Source organism: Silene latifolia, chromosome Y, assembly GCF_048544455.1.
Source record: "Silene latifolia isolate original U9 population chromosome Y, ASM4854445v1, whole genome shotgun sequence".
NCBI classification, from domain to species: Eukaryota; Viridiplantae; Streptophyta; class Magnoliopsida; order Caryophyllales; family Caryophyllaceae; genus Silene; species Silene latifolia.
This window is the reverse complement of record NC_133538.1, coordinates 266,835,906-266,841,276: the sequence shown is the minus strand read 5'-3', so window position 1 is coordinate 266,841,276 and position 5,371 is coordinate 266,835,906. Positions and strand designations below refer to the sequence as shown.

Below are 5,371 nucleotides of genomic sequence, written 5' to 3'. Positions count from 1 at the left end.
TTGGAATTGGTGATTGTTGATAGTATAATGTGGTTGTTATATAGCTGTCTGTGGTTTGCGAGGTGCGTCCTCGGCTGAGTGGAGTCACTTGCGGGAGTGGCTTCACGCCCTTGAGTCTCCTTCTGTGGAACCCGCCACAGAAGGGATGTGCACATTTAGGAACTTGGTTTTATCGCTCGGATGAGATGAGCGGGGCTTAGGTGGGAAGGGTTGCGGTCCCCGACTGGCGGTGTGGAATACTTGTTGCGATGAGTATTCTGGCAGGACTACACACTTTAGTGTGTAGTCAGGTGTGTGGTGATTTGATGGAGAGTGGTTTGATTGGACTAGATTGTTGTATTGCTTTGGTTGTATCGTTTTTATAATCATTACTGACCCCATTTAATTAATTTAAAAACGGTGGTGATCCATTCGGGGATGGTGAGCAGTTATTGAGCAAGTATGAGTTAATGCGCATGAGATAGCTGGGATGGAGTCATCACATGAGTCACTAGAGTCTTCCGCTGTGTTATGAACTACTTTTATTTCAGTTGGTTTAACAGTTTTGAGATACAGTTGTATTTGTTTTATCAGTTTTGAGATTTGGAGTTGTATCACTTTAAACTTATTTATTTAAGTGCGTTTCTTTATTGTCTATTTGATATACATTGCCTCGGGTAACCGAGATGTTATCATCCTCGTGCTTTAAATGGTCCTGGTGAGGCACTTGGAGTATGGGGGTGTTACAAAGTTGATGTGGAAATGTGTGATTATCTTCGTTGTGGATCATTGTGGTAATTTGGATATTATTGACATTGTTGGTATTGATTGTGGAGCCATTGTCGGGAAATAGTATTCACCCCCATGTTTACCCATTGTGGCTCCCGTCACAAGGAGGATGTGCACATTAATGATCTTGGTTCGCTTGTTCCTATGAACGGGGCTTAGGTGGAAAGGCTGCGGTCTACCACTGGCGGTGTGGGTCCCTGTTGGGATGGGTAACCTCGCAAGTCTGGGTTGCGGTTCAGACAATTGTATTTTGAGGTTGGAGGTTGTTTATTGCAGGATTCTTTTGCAATGGTTGTTGTTTTGGAGATCATGATTATTATGTAGTTGACTGACCCTTCATTGTTTTCAAAACTGTTGTGATCTATTGGGGGATGGTGAGCAGGGCTTGTTGCAGGTTTGGATGATTGAACTTATTTTCAGGATGATGGGACGCCACTGAGTCTAGCACATATCTTGAGCTTCCGCTGTTCTTTTAGTATACTTTACACTTTAGCGGTTTGAGTTGTATTTTACATTTCAGTTGGAGCTTTCGAATTTGTAACCTTATTTAAACCAGATTTATTACATTTCCGTTTAATTATGGTAACGGTGATGCTTACTATCTCGCGCAACCTAGATGGTAGCACCTTCATTTAGTAAGGTAAGCCTTGGTAAGGTACTTTGGTAGATACGGGTGTTACACTATAATACTATGCATTTCTGGACCTGGAGTACTCGGTCGAGTGGGTTGTGTTGGAAATAAGACGCTAGTTAGACTCCTCTAAGTTCATTCTAAGTTACTACTTAACTTTATTTATGTTGATCTTATTACATGCATGCAAATGGAAAGCTAGATAAAAGTTGAAAAGAAAATAATTTTCCTCACATTGATGATATAGGCCGAAATATGGGCACAACAAAGGACACCTTCCTTTGTTGTTCTTAACCTTAAACAAATAATGGATGATCCTCCTTGCCCCAAGTTTCCAAAATAGAAAACCTCCTTAAGATGCAAACCCAAGACTAGCACAAATACTTATTATAAATTAGACTAATTTTACTACTAAGTAACCCTTAATATTATTTCTATTACTAATCTAGTAATAGTAGATTAATATTAGAATTTTGTGAGATGTTGAGAGAGTTTGCATGTTGTGAATTATGGTCTAGTAAGTTGTGTCAAAAATGAGAAAAACTCTTGTCCTTTTTACCACTACCACACGGTCGAACATCGCCCAAGTGGGTGAATTATTGCTCAAAATAATTCACATGCAAATAGGTAGTGTATAGGTATGATAATAATGATTAAAGGTTGTTCGATGTGTCACTATCACTAGGTGGAGTGTAAAATAAGAAGAAAATAATCATCATTAGTCTTCACTACTACCTATACCGTCCACCATGTGCTTATTATGGTCCATTTTGATTTTGGATATTTGTCCCACAAATACTTATAAATCATATGCTTATTTATTTTATATAATTAAGTACAGTATGGTGGTACAAACTTTGGAAGAACTGCTTCCGACTTTGCCACCACTAGATACATTGATGAAGCTACAATTGATCACTTCGGTACGGCCTTCTGTACTCTTTAATAATAGCAGCGAAAAAAGCATCATAGAGATGTAAATTGATCTAAAGTCTTGACTTGCTATACCTTATTCTCAGGTTTGTTAAAAGAGCCCAAATTCGGACACTTGGAGGATCTCCACCGTGCTTTGACACTCAGCAAGAAAGCTATGCTAGCAGGGAGGTATAACATTGAGGTGTTTGTCCCAGAATTGGAGGTAAGCTATAACATGGTCACAAGACTTGTGACAATATGAGAAACTCTGATATAACACCATCTGACCATAAGAATAGTCATGATTTAGATGTGATGTTTCCGATGTTACAACAGTAAAAATTCAAAATAGCAATATAATGTAATCAACCATTATATGGTCTTGATTTTGCGCTTTTAAAAATGCTTTAGGTCAATTGCTAAGCTTTACCCATTATGCGGTTTTTAAAATATTTGATTCATTCTCATACGATTCGATTTTGATTATGAGGGAGTAGCTTTTTGAGGTGATTATACCAATTATTTGAGTTATTTTACTTGGAATTGAAGTTGGAAAGATGGATTTATGTAGCAGTGTACGCAGTCAAAGGCATAGCGGAGTAGCTTGCCCGGAGCAATACGGAAACCAATTTTTTGCGCGGTATTTCTTGCGATGTATTGCTTCATTTAACTCTGAATAACCATTTTTTCACGAGGTATTGCTTCATTGAACTCTGAATCATGGCAGCTTAATAATGTGCACATGGGTCTTATTTCTTTTGGGTGGTTTTTTGTGTGATGAATGCTCTGCGATTTCTGATCGCAGCATTGGCTTGCTTAAACCAGATTAGAGGGTGTAGTACTTTGGACAATGTGCTGAAATTTCTGTACATAATAGATTTTCAATAAGTCTTGCTTATGACGGGTCGGATCTTGCGACGGGTATTTTGTGAGTGGAAATGGGTAGAGGGGACAAGGTGGGCACCCACCCCATGTGCTCCTTCTCTCACCCCCTATGGGTTTTTTGTGAGACAATATGGTACCCGTCTCTTGTTTGTGACGGATACCCTCCGTCACAAATAAGAATTTGTGATAGATTTTTGCAATATAATGGTGAACTTTCATATGCATATCAATAATCAAGAGTACATAAGGGGTTCCGGTTGATTTTATGATTAAACATAGACTAAGGTTACCTGAATCACATGGGTAACCTAAGAATTGCTAATTGGTAACAACGAATTCTCTCCTGTCACGTACTAAAAATACAGGTAACACATTCTATAAGAGCGAATCGCGAATCGGTAAGGGCGTATTCATAGCGAATCTTGTAAACATGACGATCCTAAATGAACAAATATCAGATTATCATCTTAATCCAAGTACTATGACAGAGACCAATAGTTAATGCAACCAATTATATTGAAAACTATGACAAACACTCCGACTCAGTTGACCTGTTTCTTTGGTAAATCACATTTTAACTTATGCTATCATAGGTTACATTTTTTAGCAATATACAGATTTAGCACAACCCCAATTTGGTGGAATGCTAAGTGGTTATGTTTCATAATAGTTAATCATATGATGGACATTAATAGATGTTTTAAGTTTGTTTTGAATTGTCCTATTGCAAATCAAAATCGTTCATAAAGTTGACATGTTTCTTTGGTAAATCACATTTAACTTATGCTCTTATAGGTTACATTTGTTTAGCAATATACAGATTTAGCACAACCCCAATTTGGTGGAATGCTGAGTGGTTATGTTTCATAATAGTTAATCATATGATGGACATTAATAGATGTTTTAAGTTTGTTTTGAATTGTCCTATTGCAGATTAAAATCGTTCATAAAGATAAGTTATACGTGCATTTTATATAGTTTTTTTAGCCTATTTTAGCACGTATTTCTATGTACTTTCGTACTGTTTATATTGCATTTTGCCCCTGAATTGGCTACTTTGGTTCGTTTTGTCCGTTTTGTAGAAATGAACGCGAAAGTAGTGGAATCGTACCATTTTCATCCTTTTTGCATGCATTTTGAAGAGACGGGATTTTCTAGAGTGAGACCTTGCATAGGGATGCGTGAAGGAACGGTCTACGAGGCAGTCGGTCACGAGTTTGAGCTGATTTGAAGGAAGAATACTCGATCGAGCTGTTTTATCACTCGATCGAGTGGTTTCTATGACTGGATTTAGTCGATCGAGAAGTATTATACTCGACCAAGAAGTGCTGAAATTTGGAGTTACTCGATCGAGTAACAATTCTACTCGATCGAGTAGATTATCTGGAGAAATGCTCGATCGAGTGGTTTCAAACTACTCGATCGAGTGGTTTTGGCTGGCGTGAGCTTTAATTAGCCCGTGAACTTGTTTTAGTTATTGGACTTAGTAGTTTTTCTATTTAAGCGCACGTTACTAGGTCATTAGCTATCTATTCTATTCTATCTAAGTTTTATCTATCATTCATCTTCACGAAAAAGGACTGCGTTACTTTTTCTTCTTAACTGTAACTTTTGCTTTCGGATTTTTTCGCTCGGATTTGTTAGTTCTTTACGCCGGATTCTTGCGATTGTAATCTCTTTCTCCCTTTTTAATATTAATCTCTCTTTTATTTAATTTAATTGTTTGTTTTGTTCCTTTTACTTTCTGCCCTAATTACTTTTATGCAATTTAATTATCATTTCATTATGTTTATTGTTAGTTCATTCATCGTTATTAGTTTTGACAATATTAATAGCATGAGTAGCTAATCTGTTTCACGTTGGGATTAGGGAATCTACGGTAGAAATGTGACGATGTAGTAAATAGGTTAGATGAATTAATTGTGAGACTCTGTCCCCATAGCAATATAACTGTATTTATCGACTTAGTTGAGTGCACGCTTCTGAGTCACCATTTTAATCTGGTTACAATTATTCCTGGATCGAAAGATTGGACTAAATAGACCTGCTATGAACAGTAGACTACCCTGACGAGGACGGAAGTTAAGTTAGTAGTAATTTAGGATAGAAAGTGGACCGGAAGTACCTTTCCATATCCGTCTCACAGTAATTTATCTAAGTTGTTTACAGTTG

The 5,371-nt window shown here is 37.4% G+C and overlaps 1 long non-coding RNA gene across 3 annotated transcripts; it reads left to right on the top strand.

The window, feature by feature from the left end:
- The first annotated feature begins 2,146 nt into the window (after window positions 1-2,146).
- On the top strand, window positions 2,147-4,918 carry LOC141627318 (uncharacterized). Of its 3 annotated transcripts, XR_012536888.1 has the most exons (4): window positions 2,147-2,322; window positions 2,419-2,537; window positions 2,886-3,009; window positions 4,282-4,918. It is a non-coding gene; the product is annotated as an uncharacterized LOC141627318 (long non-coding RNA). The 3 variants fall into 3 exon arrangements; XR_012536887.1 differs by having other exon boundaries at window positions 2,889-4,918; XR_012536886.1 differs by having other exon boundaries at window positions 2,886-4,918.
- Window positions 4,919-5,371: the final 453 nt, after the last annotated feature.